Here is a 22641-nt window from a genome sequence, read left to right as displayed (position 1 = left end):
TGCTGGTATAGATCAGGGCCCTAGGGGGTAGACAGAGTCAATGTGCATCCCAAATGGAGAGAGAGAGAAGGAGGAGAGGGAGGAGAGAGAGAGGAGAGGGGGAGGAGAGAGAGAGAGGAGAGGGGGAGGAGAGAGAGAGAGAGGAGAGAGAGAGAAGGGAGACATGCATGAAGATGTGTTTGTCCATAGCGCTTTTTCAACAGTTGTCTTTGAAACAAATGGTTTCAAATCCTTTCTAAAAACAAAGAAGAAAGAAAAAGACAGTCCAATTGTTTGCTGGTCATGTTTATTAAATGAGATATTTCATAGAACAGGGGAACCGATTATTACAAAATGGACAGGCAGCTTTAAGGCAAAAACTAATGTCCTCATGTTGAACATGCTACACCTTCAGAACTTAATCGTATCATGCTTGGAAACTTAAATATGTAATAAAAACACAATTAAATGTAATGATGTACACCCTTAACTTCATGTTAATGTACCTCCTGTTTCTTCCATGCACACGATTTTAACCATTTACATTTTGTTTTAAAGTAAGACTTCGGTGCCTCCCCCCAAAAAAACAGAATGCACCTATAAATAAAAAATGACAAATGATTGAAAATGGAAAGCTTCTATAACTTAGACAGATTAATTAATTATTAACTTGAAACCTACCATAACTAATGAATCACCGTAGTGACACAATGAAAATGGGATGTCCTTCCATCTCACTCCCCCCGTCCCTCTCGTCCAACGCCTCGGTGTCCAGAACAGTTACATTGAAGAATGGGATGTCCTTCCATCTCACTCCCCCCCATCCCTCTCGTCCAACGCCTCGGTGTCCAGAACAGTTACATTGAAGAATGGGATGTCCTTCCATCTCACTCCCCCCGTCCCTCTCGTCCAACGCCTCGGTGTCCAGAACAGTTACATTGAAGAATGGGATGTCCTTCCATCTCACTCCCCCCCGTCCCTCTCGTCCAACGCCTCGGTGTCCAGAACAGTTACATTGAAGAATGGGATGTCCTTCCATCTCACTCCCCCCGTCCCTCTCGTCCAACGCCTCGGTGTCCAGAACAGTTACATTGAAGAATGGGATGTCCTTCCATCTCACTCCCCCCGTCCCTCTCGTCCAACGCCTCGGTGTCCAGAACAGTTACATTGAAGAATGGGATGTCCTTCCATCTCACTCCCCCCCGTCCCTCTCGTCCAACGCCTCGGTGTCCAGAACAGTTACATTGAAGAATGGGATGTCCTTCCATCTCACTCCCCCCGTCCCTCTCGTCCAACGCCTCGGTGTCCAGAACAGTTACATTGAAGAATGGGATGTCCTTCCATCTCACTCCCCCCCCCCGTCCCTCTCGTCCAACGCCTCGGTGTCCAGAACAGTTACATTGAAGAATGGGATGTCCTTCCATCTCACTCCCCCCAGTCCCTCTGCGTCCAACGCCTCGGTGTCCAGAACAGTTGTCCAGAACAGTTACATTGAAGAATGGGATGTCCTTCCATCTCACCCCCCGTCCCCCCGAGAGTCCCCCGTGTCGTCCCCCCGTCCAACGCCTCGGTGTCCAGAACAGTTACATTGAAATAACACGTTGTCTCGTTCAAATAAATATCTGCTAGAAATAAATAATGGAAACACGGACTGTCAAAACAGAAGAGAAGGTCACTATGTCAATGCAATGTGTATGAGGATGGTAGTGAGAGAGTGTGTGTGTGTGTATGAGGATGGTAGTGAGAGAGTGCGTGTGTGTGTGTATGAGGATGGTAGTGAGAGAGTGCGTGTGTGTGTGTATGAGGATGGTAGTGAGAGTGCGTGTGTGTGTGTATGAAGATGGTAGTGTGTGTTGTGTGTGTGTGTGTGTGTGTGTATGAGGATGGTAGTATGTGTTGTGTGTGTGTGTGTATGAGGATGGTAGTGAGAGAGTGTGTGTGTATGAGGATGGTACTGTGTGTTGTGTATGAGGATGGTAGTGTGTGTGTGGTGTGTGTATGAGGATGGTAGTGTGTGTGTGGTGTGTGTATGAGGATGGTAGTGTGTGTGTGGTGTGTGTATGAGGATGGTAGTGTGTGTGGTGTGTATGAGGATGGTAGTGTGTGTGGTGTGTATGAGGATGGTAGTGTGTGTGGTGTGTGTGTGTATGAGGATGGTAGTGCGCGCGTGTGTGTGTGTGTGTATGAGGATGGTAGTGTGTGTTGTGTGTGTGTATGAGGATGGTAGTGTGTGTTGTGTGTGTATGAGGATGGTAGTGTGTGTGTGGTGTGTGTGTATGAGGATGGTAGTGTGTGTGTGGTGTGTGTGTGTGTAAAGCACTAGTGCGGCTTCGAATGTCTCTCGCTGCTGTTACCTTGAGGTAGATAACACATTCACAAAAGGTCCAGGAGTAATGGTTCGCTGCTGGCATCATGTGTCAAACAAACTACAGTATGAAATGAGGGGGTTTCAGGAAGCCTCTTTTGGGATATTATACAGAAATAAATTAAAACACTTGGTAAAAATAATTAAAGTACATTTTCAAATAAAACCTCTTTTTAATTTTTTTTTTAAAGAAAAGCCTGTCCCCCCCTCCCTAGTGAAAAGACCTACAGCGATTGTGATGTCAGCATGACTACGTCTCCCACAATACACCTCTCTCCTTTAGTTCACAATGCCCTCCCATCTTCTCACATTGGCTCTGTTAAGATATTTATCCTTCCTCCCATGGAGATGTAGAGATCATTACTTGGAAATAACCTGTTTTTGCATTGGACATTTCCATTGAGGGCTTCCACCATTTTAAAGTATTGAACTGGGTGGGGATTCCTATGGGTTGGGAGCGATCAGCAGAGCATTTGTCTTCTTCAAATTGGTTTGCCTAGTTTGTAAATGGCTTTAAGCTATATGACCGCCATCTAGTGGCCACTAAATTAATAACACGATTTGGTTTCAAGACTCGAAGACTGCAGGTGGCGGTAAAGTCAACAATATTAGCGTTAGACACTCTTCAAACATCAAAAGAAGAAGAAAATAGAGTACTTTAAAATGGAGATAGCCTCAATGGCACTGGCCATGCTGTCACAGACACCAGAATGGCACAGATACAAAGCTGTGATTTCTATACACCTCTTCCTGTGTTGACCACATGACTGATCGGAGAGGGTCTGATTGGTTTAAGTGATAGGGTGCAAACCTTCCTTTCACTTATTCAGCCACAGGTCTTAGATCAGTGATGAGCTCAGGGGGAAAAAGGCTGCAGGATCAACAGGGCTGTTCTGCTTAGCATCGCACCACTTCTCATATCCCTCCATATATCTCCCACTGTCCAATTCTCCACCTTCCTTCTCTCTTCCCCATTCCTTGTCTCCTCTCCTTCTAGTCTCCAGTACTCAGTGTGCAGTGTAAATGCTGCCAGTTGGTGAATGCTGAGGGAGAATTGGGGAGATCGACTCAGGTAGGGGGTCAGTGACCCCGGAGGTAATAACTGTGATGTTTGATCTGCTGGCAACTTTTCAGCCCAGTCTATTTTACCTTTAACTCCTACAACAACAAAACAAACAAAACAAATAATACAAAATAAAAGTTGATATTTAAAAAAAAAAAAATTTAAAAAAAAAGGAGCCATACGATCTGGTATGAAATGATTCAAGTAAAATAACATCACTATCATAATGAAATCAAATACAAGGACAACAGAACAGAACCAGCCTAGAGATCTCGCACTGTGAGGAACATGGTATGGGGTATCATTTGTTTTTTTTAATTCAGATGCTTGAAGAAGCTGCTGTAGGTTGTGTGGGCGATCTGAGGCGAGCATTTGACCGTGGAGGGAGCGAGGGAGGCCTGGATGGATTTGACCGGCACGTCGGTCGTAGCATCGAATCCCGGCAGCGCCAGAGAGTCCAGCTGCATGTTAAACATGATTTCTCCACTCCGCGCCAGGAAGCCCGCCTCGTCCCGTTCCCTCTCCACTCCCACATCCGAGGGCTCAGGTTCTGGGGTGTCGGCGGCGCTAGCAGCACTCTCCCCGCTGCCCTCGTCCTTCCTGCTGAACAGTCTGTCCAGGTAGCTGGTGTAGCAGCTTTCCTTCTGGAGCTGCTCTTCTTTCCCAACGTCCCAGCGCCCCGCCCCGTCCATCAGACACCCACCTCTCCGCTCCTCCACCCTCTCCCCTCCTCCGAAGCTCTCCCAGGGGTGTGCGGGACGCACCCCAGGCCCAGCGGTCCCCACGGTGATGCTGACCTGAGCAAAGTTCACCAGGCACTTCTCCTCCTTCTCCTGGCTGATGGTTTTGGACATGGAGCCTGACCGCGGAGCCTCCAGCTGGGACACAGAGGAGTTGAGCTCGTTCAGGAGGCCCACCTCGCTCAGGAGGCCCACTCCCACCTCGCTCAGGAGGCCCACGTCCCCCAGGAGTCCCACGTCGCTGGGCTCAGTTCGCAGGCTCAGTTTGATGGTGCCGGCGATGAAGGAGTCAAAGTCAAAGCCTTGATTCTGTTGAGTAGTCTGGGTCTGGTTCTTCTCTTGCTGGGAGTCCTTCTCCACCGGGCCCTTCTCTACCTGTAGAACCATCTGAGCCTTCACCAGGCCGTTCTTCTCACACTTGCTCTTCTGGGCCTTGTGCTCCTTGTCTCTGCCTGCAGCCTGAGCCTGTTTCTCTTTACTCTGCTGCTCCTTCCAGTTGGACAGATCTATAATGAGCTTGGGCTCGTAGTAGTGGTTGACCTCGCTGTCCCTCCAGATCAGGTTATCCAGGTAGGACGGAGACACCACCTTGTAGTTACAGGTGTGGGAACACTCCAGGTCACAGTACTTGTTCTCGTGGTGAAGGTCGAAGTGTTCGTCATCGGGGTCGGGCCACGAGCGTTCGGGAGTGAAGAGGGAGGAGTAGCCGTAGGAAGGACCGTCCAGGAACTCCCGGTCTCCGTCTGCATACTTACGAGGGTCCACCTGGAGGGGTAGGAGGGGCAGGGGTTAGGGTGGTGACTTAAGGTGTGTGTGTGTGTGTGTGTGTGTGTGTGTGTGTGTGTTTCTCTCCGTACCTGAACCTCCTCCTCGTCAGTTTGGTCAGACAGAGCCCGAGGGTCCACCTGTACCTCGTCAGTGTCCAGAATGCTGTGGGTGTGGAGGTGCCAGTCCCCTTCTGAAAGCTGGCTGTCACGGTACCTGCTGGGTGGAGGGAGATGAAGGGTTAAGACAACCCAAAGCACAAACCCCTGAGTCTGACCTCCACAGTAAAAGAAACCCTCTTCTATAACTAACTAGCTATGGAACCCAGTGTGTGTATGTAGACTACAGTACATCTCCATGTACCCCAGTGTGTGTATGTAGACTACAGTGCATCTCCATGTACCCCAGTGTGTGTATGTAGACTACAGTACATCTCCATGTACCCCAGTGTGTGTATGTAGACTACAGTGCATCTCCATGTACCCCAGTGTGTGTATGTAGACTACAGTGCATCTCCATGTACCCCAGTGTGTGTATGTAGACTACAGTACATCTCCATGTACCCCAGTGTGTGTATGTAGACTACAGTGCATCTCCATGTACCCCAGTGTGTGTATGTAGACTACAGTGCATCTCCATGTACCCCAGTGTGTGTATGTAGACTACAGTGCATCTCCATGTACCCCAGTGTGTGTATGTAGACTACAGTGCATCTCCATGTACCCCAGTGTGTGTATGTAGACTACAGTGCATCTCCATGTAACCCCAGTGTGTGTATGTAGACTACAGTGCATCTCCATGTACCCCAGTGTGTGTATGTAGACTACAGTGCATCTCCATGTACCCCAGTGTGTGTATGTAGACTACAGTGCATCTCCATGTACCCCAGTGTGTGTATGTAGACTACAGTGCATCTCCATGTACCCCAGTGTGTGTATGTAGACTACAGTGCATCTCCATGTACCCCAGTGTGTGTATGTAGACTACAGTGCATCTCCATGTACCCCAGTGTGTGTATGTAGACTACAGTGCATCTCCATGTACCCCAGTGTGTGTATGTAGACTACAGTGCATCTCCATGTATGTAGACTACAGTGCATCTCCATGTACCCCAGTGTGTGTATGTAGACTACAGTGCATCTCCATGTACCCCAGTGTGTGTATGTAGACTACAGTGCATCTCCATGTACCCCAGTGTGTGTGTATGTAGACTATGTACCCCAGTGTGTATGTAGACTACAGTGCATCTCCATGTACCCCAGTGTGTGTATGTAGACTACAGTGCATCTCCATGTACCCCAGTGTGTGTATGTAGACTACAGTGCATCTCCATGTACCCCAGTGTGTGTATGTAGACTACAGTGCATCTCCATGTACCCCAGTGTGTGTATGTAGACTACAGTGCATCTCCATGTACCCCAGTGTGTGTATGTAGACTACAGTGCATCTCCATGTACCCCAGTGTGTGTATGTAGACTACAGTGCATCTCCATGTACCCCAGTGTGTGTATGGACTACAGTGCATCTCCATGTACCCCAGTGTGTGTAGTAGACTACAGTCATCTCCATGGAAATCCAGTGTGTGTATGTAGACTACAGTGCATCTCCATGTACCCCAGTGTGTGTATGTAGACTACAGTGCATCTCCATGTACCCCAGTGTGTGTATGTAGACTACAGTGCGTCTCCATGGAACCCAGTGTGTGTATGTAGACTACAGTGCATCTCCATGTACCCCAGTGTGTGTATGTAGACTACAGTGCATCTCCATGTACCCCAGTGTGTGTATGTAGACTACAGTGCGTCTCCATGGAACCCAGTGTGTGTATATGTAGACTACAGTGCATCTCCATGTGACCCAGTGTGTGTATGTAGACTACAGTGCATCTCCATGTACCCCAGTGTGTGTATGTAGACTACAGTGCATCTCCATGTACCCCAGTGTGTGTATGTAGACTACAGTACGTCTCCATGGAACCCAGTGTGTGTATGTAGACTACAGTACGTCTCCATGGAACCCAGTGTGTGTATGTAGACTACAGTGCATCTCCATGTAACCCAGTGTGTGTATGTAGACTACAGTGCATCTCCATGGAACCCAGTGTGTGTATGTAGACTACAGTACGTCTCCATGGAACCCAGTGTGTGTATGTAGACTACAGTGCATCTCCATGCCCCAGTGTGTGTATGTAGACTACAGTGCGTCTCCATGGAACCCAGTGTGTGTATGTAGACTACAGTACGTCTCCATGGAACCCAGTGTGTGTATGTAGACTACAGTACGTCTCCATGGAACCCAGTGTGTGTATGTAGACTACAGTGCATCTCCATGTACCCCAGTGTGTGTATGTAGACTACAGTACGTCTCCATGGAACCCAGTGTGTGTATGTAGACTACAGTACGTCTCCATGTACCCCAGTGTGTGTATGTACAGTGCATCTCCATGTACCCCAGTGTGTGTATGTAGACTACAGTGCATCTCCATGTACCCCAGTGTGTGTATGTAGACTACAGTGCATCTCCATGTACCCCAGTGTGTGTATGTAGACTACAGTGCATCTCCATGTACCCCAGTGTGTGTATGTAGACTACAGTGCATCTCCATGTACCCCAGTGTGTGTATGTAGACTACAGTGCATCTCCATGTACCCCAGTGTGTGTATGTAGACTACAGTGCATCTCCATGTACCCCAGTGTGTGTATGTAGACTACAGTGGGTCTCCATGTACCCCAGTGTGTGTATGTAGACTACAGTGCATCTCCATGTACCCCAGTGTGTGTATGTAGACTACAGTGCATCTCCATGTACCCCAGTGTGTGTATGTAGACTACAGTGCATCTCCATGTACCCCAGTGTGTGTATGTAGACTACAGTGCATCTCCATGGAACCCAGTGTGTGTATGTAGACTACAGTACGTCTCCATGGAACCCAGTGTGTGTATGTAGACTACAGTACGTCTCCATGGAACCCAGTGTGTGTATGTAGACTACAGTGCATCTCCATGTACCCCAGTGTGTGTATGTAGACTACAGTGCATCTCCATGTACCCCAGTGTGTGTATGTAGACTACAGTGCATCTCCATGTACCCCAGTGTGTGTATGTAGACTACAGTGCGTCTCCATGGAACCCCAGTGTGTGTATGTAGACTACAGTGCATCTCCATGGAACCCCAGTGTGTGTATGTAGACTACAGTACGTCTCCATGGAACCCCAGTGTGTGTATGTAGACTACAGTACGTCTCCATGGAACCCCAGTGTGTGTATGTAGACTACAGTACGTCTCCATGTACCTGTCCCAGGTGTGGCTGTGACCCTGGTCCATCAGTAAGATATCATCCACCTCATCCTCTATGTGGAAGGGGTGCAGCGAGACGGGTTCGTCCAGGGGGAAGGAGTAGTCAGACATGTAAGGGTGGGCTAGGGCTTCTTCTGCTGTCAGACGGTCCATGGGGTTAAAGGTCAGGATCTTTTGCAGGAAATCCAGGGCTGGAAGGGAAGAGGCGCATTTACCATGGTGCAGTGTGGCGTGTACGGGCCAATATGGTATAGAATAGGAGTGTGTTAGTTTGTGTGTGTTCACCTGGTGGTATGTCAGGCATCAGTTTGTCCAGTGCGGCGTGGCGTGGGTGTGTGTGTACGTCACGAGTGTGACTGTGTGTCTAGACTCACGCTGTGGGCTGACGTCGGGCAGTAGCTTGGGCAGTAGCTTGGGTTGGCCTATAGCTTGGCCAGTGGGTTGGCCAGTAGCTTGGCCAGTAGCTTGGCCAGTGGGTTGGCCAGTAGCTTGGCCAGTGGGTTGGCCAGTAGCTTGGCCAGTAGCTTGGCCAGTAGCTTGGCCAGTAGCTTGGCCAGTGGGTTGGCCAGTAGCTTGGCCAGTGGGTTGGCCAGTGGGTTGGCCAGTAGCTTGGCCAGTAGCTTGGCCAGTGGGTTGTGTGGCTGGGACATGTCACTGTGTATGTGTCTACACGAGTGCGAGTCTAGACTCACCCTGTGGGCTGACGTCGGGCAGTAGCTTGGCCAGTGGGTTGTGCGGCTGGGACATGTCACCGTGTATGAAGACGGGGATAACACTGTGTAACTCCTGCCTGTCCTCTTCTCTCAGCACAGGGATGGACTCCAGGATCAGCTGCATCTGCTCCAGTTCATGGGCTCCTGCAAGAACACCGGTTCAACACAGGGTTAAAAACACAGGGTTCGTTTACACCCAACTGTCAGACCACCAACTCAGTGGCCTTGTGGTTTGTGTCCATCCTGAGATTGAAAGGTTGAAGGGGGGTGGAGGGGTTCGATCCTCGGTCGAGTGAGTGATGCCAAAGACTCTAAAAACAGGACCTGATGCTTCTCTGTCTGGTCACTAAGCATAAGATTCAGTCAGTTTAGCTAGCCAACTCTCCAGGTTACCTCAGTTTAGCTAGCCAACTCTCCAGGTTACCTCAGTTTAGCTACCCCACTCTCCAGGTTACCTCAGTTTAGCTACCCCACTCTCCAGGTTACCTCAGTTTAGCTACCCCACTCTCCAGGTTACCTCAGTTTAGCTACCCCACTCTCCAGGTTACTCTCTACCCAGGTTACCTCAGTTTAGCTAGCTAACTTTCAAGGTTACCTCAGTTTAGCTAGCCAACTCTCCAGGTTACCTCAGTTAGCAAGCTAACTTTCAAGGTTACCTCAGGTTAGCTAGCCAACTCCCCAGGTTACCTCAGGCTAGCTAGCCAACTCTCAGGTTACTTCAGTTAGCAAGCTAACTTTCAAGGTTACACCCCCCCAGAGTTAACACTGATATAGACAAGCAGCTCCATATCCAAACCCCCCCCCGTGGCACCACTTAAAACTGTCTGCCCCATATCAGTCACACCATGTCAGAGAGTGTGAGCTCTGCCAGAACCCACGTGCCATGAAGCCTGTGGCCTACATTTCTGCCCTGCGGTTCAGTGGCACAAGTGAACCTGCCTCACCGGTCACCCGTGTGAGTCTGTGCTTGACTGACCTGCGAAGAGCGTTTTCCCGGTGAGCATCTCGGTGAAGATGCATCCGGCAGCCCACATGTCAATGGCCTTGGTGTAGTTGTTAGGAGAGAGCAGCAGGCGAGGAGACCGGTACCATTTAGTCACCAAGCCCTCAGAAAGATGACCCTGGAGGAGGACGCAGAGAGGAAGAGGGGAGGGTGAGTTAATACTTCTTTAGTGAGAAGTGCACACTAAGAGTTGAACGGGAGCAAGAGCCTGATAAAGCTGAATTCATAGGACCCCTCCCTCTCTCTCCAGAATGACTCAACCCCTCTCCTGTTCAGAATGACTCCACCCCTCTCCCTGTTCAGAATGACTCAACCCTCTCCCTGTTCCAGAATGACTCAACCCCTCTCCCTGTTCAGAATGACTCCACCCCTCTCCCTGTTCAGAATGACTCCACCCCTCTCCCTGTTCAGAATGACTCCACCCCTCTCCCTGTTCAGAATGACTCACCCCTCTCCCTGTTCAGAATGACTCCACCCCTCTCCCTGTTCAGAATGACTCCACCCCTCTCCCTGTTCAGAATGACTCCACCCCTTCCCCTGTTCAGAATGACTCCACCCCTCTCCCTGTTCAGAATGACTCCACCCCTCTCCTGTTCAGAATGACTCCACCCCTCTCCTCTGTTCAGAATGACTCAACCCCTCTCCCTGTTCAGAATGACTCTAACCCTCTCCCTGTTCAGAATGACTCCACCCCTCTCTCAGAATGACTCCACCCCTCTCCACTGTTCAGAATGACCCACCCCTCTCCTCCCTGTTCAGAATGACTCCACCCCTCTCCCTGTTCAGAATGACTCCACCCCTCTCCCTGTTCAGAATGACTCCACCCCTCTCCCTGTTCAGAATGACTCCACCCCTCTCCCTGTTCAGAATGACTCCACCCCTCTCCCTGTTCAGAATGACTCCACCCCTCTCCCTGTTCAGAATGACTCCACCCCTCTCCCTGTTCAGAATGACTCCACCCCTCTCCCTGTTCAGAATGACTCCACCCCTCTCCCTGTTCAGAATGACTCCACCCCTCTCCCTGTTCAGAATGGACCCCTCTCCCTGTTCAGAATGACTCAAATGACTCCAATCTCCCTGTTCAGAATGACTCCACCCCTCTCCCTGTTCAGAATGACTCAACCCCTCTCCCTGTTCAGAATGACTCAACCCCTCTTTCTCGCTCTGTGTGTGTTCAGAATGAATAAACAGAATGTGACTGAAACCGGTTTATCAGCTCTTATGAGATACACCTAAACCACAGACCTATAGGTTACTAGTTTATTTCAATGAATGAAACAGTTGTCATCCTACTGTGTGTGTGTGCGTGCGTGCGTGCGTGCGTGCGTGCGTGCGTGCGTGCGTGCGTGCGTGCGTGCGTGGTCTCTCTCCAGGTCTGTATAGACTTCAAAAGCACCATTGATCCTGTTAACTACATTCTGCTAACGACCTCTTAATGGTTGAGAAGCAGAGACTCATCAAAGCTGTATCAACAGTAGTGCACTGTAAAGCCCTACCGCTCCCTACATGGACCCTGGTCAACAGTAGTGCACTGTAAAGCCCTACAGCTCCCTACATGGACCCTGGTCAACAGTAGTGCACTGTAAAGCCCTACAATGGACCCTGGTCAACAGTAGTGCACTGTAAAGCCCTACAATGGACCCTGGTCAACAGTAGTGCACTGTAAAGCCCTACAATGGACCCTGGTCAACAGTAGTGCACTGTAAAGCCCTACAATGGACCCTGGTCAACAGTAGTGCACTGTAAAGCCCTACAATGGACCCTGGTCAACAGTAGTGCACTGTAAAGCCCTACAATGGACCCTGGTCAACAGTAGTGCACTGTAAAGGGACCCTCAACAGTAGTGCACTGTAAAGCCCTACAATGGACCCTGGTCAACAGTAGTGCACTGTAAAGCCCTACAACTACAATTCCCTCAACTTCCACTCACCTGGACCCTGGTCAACAGTAGTGCACTGTAAAGCCCTGGACTGGTCAACTTCACCTATTCCCTACATGGACCCTGGTCAACAGTAGTGCACTGTAAAGCCCTACCGCTCCCTATTCCCTACATGGACCCTGGTCAACAGTAGTGCACTGTAAAGGGAATAGGCTGCCATTTGGGAGACAGCCGCCGTTGCTGTTTGTTTGAGTTACCCAGCAGCCAGTCACCCACCCTGGTAGATCAAAGCTACTAGAGCTCTGCTCGGGCCCTGTCACATTAGACCTGCCTGCAGTATCCTCAGTGACGGCAGGAGATACACGTACGTTTGTCCCAGAGCTCAATCCCACTCACTCACTCACTCACTCACTCACTCACTCCTCCACCTACAGCCTCTCGCGCCTGGCCCCTACAGCCTCTGGCCCCTACAGCCTCTGGCCCCTACAGCCTCTGGCCCCTACAGCCTCTGGCCCCTACAGCCTCTGGCCCCTACAGCCTCTGGCCCCTACAGCCTCTGGCCCCTACAGCCTCTGGCCCCTACAGCCTCTGGCCCCTACAGCCTCTGGCCCCTACAGCCTCTGGCCCCTTTGCCGCACAAACAGTGAGAGAAAGAGCGAGGAGACATACACAGGCCCAGTCAGCAGCCACAGAAAGCAGGATAATCCCCCTGCCTCACACACAACAATCTGTACTTCCGGGACAGTAGAGTCAGCAACAATACGCTGCCTGCCAGTCTGCCCTCAGGCCCTGTAACACAAAAGGCACCCACCAAACCAGTGCCCCGTCTTGTTTTTCCATCCTCAAAAGTCCCCACAAGGACAGTAAAACAAGATCACACCCACAAGGACAAGGGCTATTTTAAGCTTAAGGGTTAGCCGTTAGGGAAAATAGGATTTTGAATGGAAATCAATTCTAGATCCCCACAAGGTCCCATGCTGTGTGTGTGTGTGTGTGTGTGTGTGTGTGTGTGTGTGTGTGTGTGTGTGTGTGTGTGTGTGTGTGTGTGTGTGTGTGTGTGTGTGTGTGTGTGTGTTACAGTGGTAAAACAACACCCTCTGACCTGGGGAGAAATCATTAGTCGAAAAACATTTCACAACTGAAACCATTTAATCCAACTGGAAAACATTTTGCAACGAAAACCAGTTTCTATTGGACAAATTCAGGTAGGCCCCTCCCCGTTGTGTTCCATTTGCTTCTGTTTGGTTCCCTGCTACGTCAGAGTGGTGAACTGGCTGTTTCGGTCTCTGTCGCTAGAGTAGCCTAGTGGTTAGAGCGTTGGACTAGTAACTGGAAGGTTGCGAGTTCAAACCCCCGAGCTGACAAGGTACAAATCTGTCGTTCTGCCCCTGAACAGGCAGTTAACCCACTGTTCCCAGGCCGTCATTGAAAATAAGAACATGTTCTTAACTGACTTGCCTGGTTAAATAAAGGTAAAAAAAAAAAAAGGCTCACACACACACACACACACACCCTGTGTGTATCATTATACAATTTTGAGAAGCACACAAGTTGTGTTGACCTTCTAAATGTAATGAACACCAGTCTGTAACCATGGCCTCCTTTATTATGGACATACCAATAAATCAATGAATTAGCTCAGGTAGGATAGTCCCATACTAAGCAGCCTAATGTCTTCAGCTCATAACAAGGCTCAGCTAGCGGGCCAACAAGGCTCAGCTAGCGGGCCAACAAGGCTCAGCTAGCGGGCCAACAAGGCTCAGCTAGCGGGCCAACAAGGCTCAGCTAGCGGGCCAACAAGGCTCAGCTAGCGGGCCAACAAGGCTCAGCTAGCGGGCCAACAAGGCTCAGCTAGCGGGCCAACAAGGCTCAGCTAGCGGGCCAACAAGGCTCAGCTAGCGGGCCAACAAGGCTAAGCTAGCGGGCCAACAAGGCTCAGCTAGTGGGCCAACAAGGCTAAGCTAGCGGGCCAACAAGGCTCAGCTAGCGGTCCAACAAGGCTAAGCTAGTGGGCCAACAAGGCTCAGCTAGCGGGCCAACAAGGCTCAGCTAGCGGGCCAACAAGGCTCAGCTAGCGGGCCAACAAGGCTCAGCTAGCGGGCCAACAAGGCTAAGCTAGCCAACAAGGCTCAGTTAGCGGGCCAACAAGGCTCAGCTAGCGGGCCAACAAGGCTCAGCTAGTGGGCCAACAAGGCTCAGCTAGTGGGCCAACAAGGCTCAGCTAGTGGGCCAACAAGGCTCAGCTAGCGGGCCAACAAGGCTCAGCTAGCGGGCCAACAAGGCTCAGCTAGCGGGCCAAGGGACAACAAGGCTCTGCTAGCGGACCAAGGGACAACAAGGCTCAGCTAGCGGGCCAAGAGACAACAAGGCTCAGCTAGCGGGCCAAGAGACAACAAGGCTCAGCTCGCGGGCCAAGGGACAACAAGACTCAGCTAGCGGGCCAAGGGACAACAAGGCTCAGCTAGCGGACCAAGAGACAACAAGGCTCAGCTAGCGGGCCAAGAGACATGTGCACCAACTGGAAATGATCTAGGTTGAATGACAGAATGATCTAGATGTAGAGACAGGAGAAATGATCTACTTAACAAAACCTGGTGGATATTCTAAGCAACACCAGGGCCCGGTTGGCTGGGTGGATATATTTAGAAATGGGTAGATGTCGCTCTTGCATCAGCAGCTTTTAAGCAACTGAAGGAGCAGTTAGAAAACCAGCCAGCCAACCAGCCAGCAGAATGTCATGAAATCAGTCAATACACTATCACAAATGAGGAAACTCCAAGCAGTTCCCAGCAGTCAAGACGACTGTAGTCAGAGATTTGGCAACAACCAGCATGGTAGACTGCCTGTAATGTTGCATAAGAAGTCTAGAATGAAAGAGGTTCTGAGAATCCACAGCAGATTACAACAAGTGAACATTCTAACTAATTGTCTAACTCATTTCATGAGAATTCACACACACACACACACACACACACACACACACACACACACACACACACACACACACACACACACACACACACACACACATTTGTCCAGACCAGACCAAAGCCACAGGTTTGTAACAGTCAGAGAGGCCGTGTTATCTAGCCCAGTGTGAGACAGAGAGAAGAGCCTGTTTCCACTCACTGAGCACTGTGCTGTTCTCACTGCCAGTGGGTCTTCCATTCATGACAGGAAGAACAGCCATGCTGCTATGGTTCTCTATGTAAAGCATTTTTCTGGGTACAATAGTTTACATTTTTACTTTAGATTCATTTGTGCAATGTGGTTTCGAAAACAAAATACATAATATATTTCTGTCTCAGATGGGTGGCTAACACCTCAGTGGAAGGAAGGGGGGGGGGGGGAGGGGAGAGGAAGGGAAGAGAGGGAGGATGAAGAGGAAGGGAGGAGGAAAATAAGAGGAAGGAGAGGAAGGCAGCAGTTGTAGAGTACTATAGGGTTGTCTCAGAGAACCTGGTGACAGAGGATTAGTGGCTAGCTTTCCTCAGAGAACCACACGAAGCTAGCTATACACACACACTGACTGGCTTTATATATACACACACACACATACACACAGCTTTAATCCCCAGGAGATGTGTGTTAGGCATGTCATTATACACACAGCTTTAATCCCCAGGAGATGTGTAATAATATATGCCATTTACACACAGCTTTAATCCCCAGGAGATGTGTGTTAGGCATGTCATTATTATATATATAGCTTTAATCCCCAGGATATATATATATGTCATATATTATTATATATATTATACATTATATATATATAGGATATATATATATATATATATATATATATATATATATATATATATATATATATACACACAGCTTTAATCCCCAGGAGATGTGTTAGGCATGGATTTATACACACAGCTTTAATCCCCAGGAGATGTGTGTTAGGCATGGATTTATACACACAGCTTTAATCCCCAGGAGATGTGTGTTAGGCATGGATTTATACACACAGCTTTAATCCCCAGGAGATGTGTGTTAGGCATGGATTTATACACACAGCTTTAATCCCCAGGAGATGTGTTAGGCATGTAGAATGGTTTCTTTTAGAGCTGTTGCTCTGCTTATAAAAGGCGAATACACACGACTCAAGTAAGTTTTTCCCTGCCGTTTTAAAAACCTTGTGAACCTTGGAGTGGAAGCGGTGAGCCAAGAGGACTGTGTGTGTGTGTGTGTGTGTTGCTATAGCTGGGTAATTGGGTCAACGTGAGTATGTGTGTCATGGGAGGAGGACTGTGGTGGAGTGATCCGAGCTACAGCAGGAAGCATGTGTGGTGGTGGAATGACGTTCTCTCCCCTCTATCTTTCCCTTCCTCCCCCATCCCCCTCAGCCCCCCCACATTTTTCCCTTCCTCCCCCCTGTCTCAGCCCCCATCTTCCCCAGTCTCAGCCCCCTCCCCCGTCTCAGCCCCCCTCCTCTCTCCTTATAACATTCCAGGAAATGTACACCTGCACATCAAGAGCAGCGACCATCTGCAAACCTACCAGTCTGCTGTTTCTTCATATTGACACACAGGCCTGGAGGGTGTTTAGGAGATATACGTCTCATTCACACCGACGTCTTTTCAGGGTTTTAGATGAAAACCACTTGTTTGGAAAATGACTAACTTACTTGGTTAATAAAAAAAATAAAAAAAAACACCCCTTAAACCACTTGTTGCTCACATGTAAAGACCGGCATGTTATTGTCTTCATTTGATCTAACTTCCTAGAACAAAACTGGGTTCAATAAAACGTTTTATATTCCGATAAACAAACCCTCAGTATGTATGTCAAGGCCATTTTGCATTAAGAAATCTTCAGGGTTGGATTACATCTTGTAAAATAGGAGGTCAAGTTGCCTCACTGAGCAGATGTCATATCACTCAGCTAATGCTAGTCAACACAGCCATGACCCTTGACCTGCTTCACTGAAGGGCACACTTAAGCTAAGCTAACTGCTAAGCTAGCTCACTCTGGTCCCGGTCGAGTCCCTGCCATGCTCACTGTGCCAAGCCGAAAAAGGGATGCTATTGCTAATGCTAACGGACGCAAATGCAATGCTTTTGCCGAACCCAATGCGTCTAGTAAGCCCAAGGGCACGCTAAGCTAAATGCTAAACTAACACTGGTTGTAACAGCTCAGCCACGTTCCCTGCTTAACCTCAAGGCATGATTATGCTACGTTAGCAGCTTGAGAGCAGCTCTAGGCTTGGAGAAAGGCTCCCACGATAGGCAGGACAAAGGAATGATTGACTGACTGGGAGGGAAATGCACAGGATGCTTGATTCCTGCCTGCACGTGAATTCCAGACATTCTTGGTGGTGGGCCACTGGGTGTTTGACTGCTGCAGGTCCCACAGAAGCAGGCTGAGGAGGCTCTGAGAAACTCTGCACACAACAGGCTCTCACACAAACCCCTCAACATACAGAACCACCCAATCCTCTAGCAGAGTTCAGAATATTTCTAAGGGTGGGGGGATGGGACAAATTCAGAAAACTTCAATAGAGCCTAAAGGAAGTTTGAGAAACAGACAATGTAATCTCCATAAGAACCCAATCACCTAAACCCAATCAGAGACAAATGGTGGCCATATTAATCAGGGCCATCTCTGGTCATATTAAGCCAATCAGGGCCCATCTCTGGTCATATTAAGCCAATCAGGGCCCATCTCTGGTCATATTAAGCCAATCAGGGCCCATCTCTGGTCATATTAAGCCAATCAGGGCCCATCTCTGGTCATACTAAGCCAATCAGGGCCCATCTCTGGTCATACTAATCAGGGCCCATCTCTGGTCATACTAAGCCAATCTGGGCCCATCTCTGGTCATACTAAGCCAATCAGGGCCCATCTCTGGTCATACTAAGCCAATCAGGGCCCATCTCTGGTCATACTAAGTACAACACAGGGCCCACATGGAATCAGTAACTAAGCCAATCAGTCTCTGGTCTGAAGATATATAAGATATATTATTATAAACTGGATGCTGATTGGCTAACAGCCGTGTTATATCAGACCGTATACCACAGGTATGACAAAACATACATTTTTACTGCCCTAATTACATTAGTAACCAGGTTCTAACAGCAATAAGGCACCTCGGGGTTTGTGGTATATGACCGATATACCACGGCCGAGGGCTGTATCCAGGCATTACGTCGTGCCATACACCACACCCCCTCGGGCCATATTGCTCAAATATAGCATCTATATAGACACTATAGAATATCTATACATTGAGACGTGTGCAAGTTCTTGCCAGTGTCCCGACAGAGACCAAGGTTAGTTGCTGCAAATGGGCTGGTTCTTTATTTAGACAGAGTGAGCTGTACAAATAGCATGCAGAGAGGCAGGGCCAGCCAGCTACCCCAACAGCAGGGCAGCTTGGGCAGGCAGGGGCACGTGAGTCAAGTGGTTGTCCCCCCCGTCCACTCAGGCTGTGTGTGTGTCCAGGCTCTCTGGATGGTACATGGAATGCGACACCAAATGGCCGTGATCCTCTGGAGAGAGAAGCATGTACACACACACACACACACACACACACAAGCTTCTGCAGTCCACGGAAATACAAAAAGAGTTGACATCAGCAGAGGGTCTTTTCAATAGGCCGGTCCCTTGCCTCCACCTCATCAAAACAAAACCTGCTTAGAAAGGGAAAACACACAGCAGAACAGAGCTGCTATAGGGGCGAGGAGAGGCAGGAAGAGGACGGAATGTGGAGGGGGTGTCTGGCTAGAGACTGAAGATCGTGAGAAAATCTCTCCAACTTCAAACAGGCACCTGTAGCACACACACACACACACACACACACACACACACACACACACACACACACACACACACACACACGGAAATGCCAGTTTCCTGCTGTGTCCCCAGCACGATTGCTATTCAAAGAAGAGAGTGTTCTCTAGCGATGCGTCATTGGAGAGTAGCGAGTCAACACTTGATCTGCGATATGAGCCACTAAAACCAGCTGCTTTTGGGCTGAGTTGTGTGTGAAGCTGTGGCCTCGCTGTAAAAGACTCTGGCACGGGGCTGTGCAGTGTGTGAGAAAGTGTGAGGCCTAGCTAACTGTAAAAGTCCCGAGTGAATCCTGTGCTGTGCCAGAGAGAGGGCCGAGTCCCACACCAGACAGGCCCCGGTGATGACTAATCTAAGACACCTGTAGCTGCATGGTGACTACTCCACTCCTCAGCTCTCTCCTCACCCCCTTTCTTCATTCGTCTGTGACTCCTGCTCTCCCCTCAGAGTCCTGTCTGAAGAGCAGTGTACGACTGGGGAAAGAGACACCTCAACCTACATTCTCCCAGAGCCAGACATATCAGCCTCATCTCCACATCTCTGAAGTTTGAACGCCTGACTGGTGCACAATATATACCACACAGCCTGGTCAGCACCACACAGCCTGGTCAGCACCCACACAGCCTGGTCAACACCCACACAGCCTGGTCAGCACCCACACAGCCTGGTCAGCACCACACAGCCTGGTCAGCACCACACACACAGCCTGGTCAGCACCACACAGCCTGGTCAGCACCACAGCCTGGTCACACCACACAGCCTGGTCAGCACCACACAGCCTGGTCAACACCACACAGCCCGGTCAGCACCACACAGCCTGGTCAACACCACACAGCCTGGTCAACACCACACAGCCTGGTCAACACCACAGCCTGGTCAGCACCACACAGCCTGGTCAGCACCACACAGCCTGGTCAGCACCACACAGCCTGGTCAACACCACACAGCCTGGTCAGCACCCTGGTCACACAGCCTGGTCAGCACCACACAGCCTGGTCAACACCACACAGCCTGGTCAGCACCACACAGCCTGGTCAACACCACACAGCCTGGTCAACACCACAGCCTGGTCCACAGCCTGGTCAGCACCACACAGCCTGGTCAACACCACACAGCCTGGTCAACACCACACAGCCTGGCAGCACCACACAGCCTGGTCAGCACCACACAGCCTGGTCAACACCACACAGCCTGGTCAGCACCACACAGCCTGGTCAGCACCACACAGCCTGGTCAGCACCCACACAGCCTGGTCAGCCTGGTCAGCACCACACAGCCTGGTCAACACCACACAGCCTGGTCAACACCACACAGCCTGGTCAGCACCCACACAGCCTGGTCAGCACCACACAGCCTGGTCAACACCACACAGCCTGGTCAGCACCCACACAGCCTGGTCAGCACCACACAGCCTGGTCAGCACCACACAGCCTGGTCAACACCCTGGTCAACACACAGCCTGGTCAACACCACACAGCCTGGTCAACACCACACAGCCTGGTCAACACCACACAGCCTGGTCAGCACCACACAGCCTGGTCAACACCACACAGCCTGGCCAACACCACACAGCCCTGGTCAGCACCACAGCAGGTCAGCTGGTCAGCACCACACAGCCTGGACAGCCTGGTCAACACCACACAGCCTGGTCAACACCACACAGCCTGGACCACACAGCCTGGTCAGCCTGGACAACACCACACAGCCTGGTCAGCACCACACAGCCTGGTCAGCACCACACAGCCTGGTCAACACCACACAGCCTGGGACAGCACCACACAGCCTGGACAGCCTGGTCAACACCACACAGCCTGGTCAACCACCAGCCTGGTCAACACCACAGCCTGACAGCCTGGTCAACACCACACAGCCTGGTCACACCACACAGCCTGGTCAGCACCAGGCAGCCTGGTCAGCACCACACAGCCTGGTCAGCACCACACAGCCTGGTCAACACCACACAGCCTGGTCACACCACACAGCCTGTCAGCACACACCTGGACAGCACCACACAGCCTGGTCAACACCACACAGCCTGGTCAACACCACACAGCCTGGTCAACACCACACAGCCTGGTCAACACCACACAGCCTGGACAGCCTGGACAACACCACACAGCCTGGACACCACACCACACAGCCTGGACAACACCACACAGCCTGGTCAACACCACACAGCCTGGTCAGCACCACACAGCCTGGACAGCACCACACAGCCTGGACAACACCACACAGCCTGGTCAACACCACACAGCCTGGACAACACAGCCCGGTCAACACACAGCCTGGTCAACACCACACACCCTGGACAACACCACACAGCCTGGACAGCCTGGTCAACACCACACAGCCTGGACAACACCACACAGCCTGGACAACACCACACAGCCTGGACAACACCACACACAGCCTGGACAACACCACACAGCCTGGTCAGCACCACACAGCCTGGTCAGCACCACACAGCCTGGTCAACACCACACAGCCTGGTCAACAGTCTAAACTCTTGTCCTCGGCACCGGGGCAGGATGTGGATGCGTCCCACCCCTCAACGGAAATATTGGTTCCCAGGGTCCTTATCTCAGCGGAAAACATTTCCCTGGGAAGGGAAACGGAGGCGCGACTTCAGGAACTACCATACCTCCTTGTTAACTTCCCTGCGGTGTAGTGTGGTGATAGGCTGATAGCGTCACCCGAGGGATTAGCCCAGTTGGTTTCTGGGCAATAAAGCCAGAACGCTAGGCAGGTATCACATGGTTATTACAGACAGTAATGACTGTTAGTTTAACTAGCCTCTTACCTTGTGTGAGTAGTGAGGATCCATGATCCGGCCAGTCCAAAGTCTCCTATCTTCAGCACCAGGTCCTCTGTGTTGACGAACAAGTTGGCAGGCTTCAGGTCTCTGTGCAGTACGTTGGCAGAGTGGATGTACTTGAGGCCTCTCAGCAGCTGGTACATGAAGAGTCTGGCGTGATCCTCAGAGAGGAGACCCCTCTCCAGGAGCTGACACAGGTCTGTCTCCATGTACTCCTGGACGATGTACACAGAGTTCACCTCTGTCAGAGAGACTATGTCCTCTGTTAGGTGACGACCGCTGGGCCCAAGGGTCTCAAATACCTGGCAGAGGGAAGGTGTGTTAACATCAACTCATACGAGCAGATACACCTGCATGTTGTCTGTGTGTTCCTGACTGTGTGCAGTGTAACTTACAAGCTGCCTGTTTAACACTAACTAGTGGGCCGTAGTCCAGCAATTGGAAGTGACTTGTATTGTTCTGCTCAGGCCAAGTCGTGTGACTGCAGAGTTTGATGTTGCAGTGTGACTGACCCGTTCCACTGTCTGCAAGGGGAGTCTCCCCCGCCCCTACTGTCTGCAGTGTTAGGAGCTGACCCCGTTCCACTGTCTGCAGTGTTAGGAGCTGACCCATTCTACTGTCTGCAGTGTTAGGAGCTGACCCCGTTCCACTGTCTGCAGTGTTAGGAGCTGACCCGTTCCACTGTCTGCAGTGTTAGGAGCTGACCCATTCCACTGTCTGCAGTGTTAGGAGCTGACCCATTCCACTGTCTGCAGTGTTAGAGCTGACCCATTCCACTGTCTGCAGTGTTAGAGCTGCCTGTCTACAGTGTTAGAGCTGACCCGTTCCACTGTCTGCAGTGTTAGAGCCACTGTCTGCAGTGTTAGGAGCTGACCCGTTCCCACCACAGTGTTAGGAGCTGACCCATTCCACTGTCTGCAGTGTTAGAGCTGACCCATTCCACTGTCTGCAGTGTTAGGAGCTGACCCGATCCACTGTCTACAGTGTTAGGAGCTGACCCATTCCACTTCCACTGTCTGCCCAGTGTTAGAGCTGACCCTTTCCACTGTCTGCAGTGTTAGAAGCTGACCCGTCCACTGTCTACAGTGTTAGAGCTGACCCGTTCCACTGTCTACAGTGTTAGGAGCTGACCCGTCTGTCTACAGTGTTAGGAGCTGACCCATTCCACTGTCTGCAGTGTTAGGAGCACCCATTCCACTGTCTGCAGTGTTAGGAGC

General features: G+C 50.5%; 1 pseudogene across 1 annotated transcript; it reads right to left on the bottom strand.

The window, feature by feature from the left end:
• Nucleotides 1-1682: 1682 nt before the first annotated feature.
• LOC127926012 (mitogen-activated protein kinase 6-like) lies at nt 1683-21726 on the bottom strand (annotated as a pseudogene). The gene is made up of 6 exons (XR_008123054.1): nt 21410-21726; nt 9900-10044; nt 8903-9067; nt 8206-8401; nt 5005-5131; nt 1683-4912 (listed from the first exon to the last, which is right to left on the bottom strand). The product of XR_008123054.1 is annotated as a mitogen-activated protein kinase 6-like (transcript).
• Nucleotides 21727-22641: the final 915 nt, after the last annotated feature.

Source organism: Oncorhynchus keta, unplaced genomic scaffold (genome assembly GCF_023373465.1).
Source record: "Oncorhynchus keta strain PuntledgeMale-10-30-2019 unplaced genomic scaffold, Oket_V2 Un_contig_6604_pilon_pilon, whole genome shotgun sequence".
In the NCBI taxonomy this organism is placed as follows: Eukaryota; Metazoa; Chordata; class Actinopteri; order Salmoniformes; family Salmonidae; genus Oncorhynchus; species Oncorhynchus keta.
This window is presented reverse-complemented; position numbering and strand designations above follow the sequence as displayed.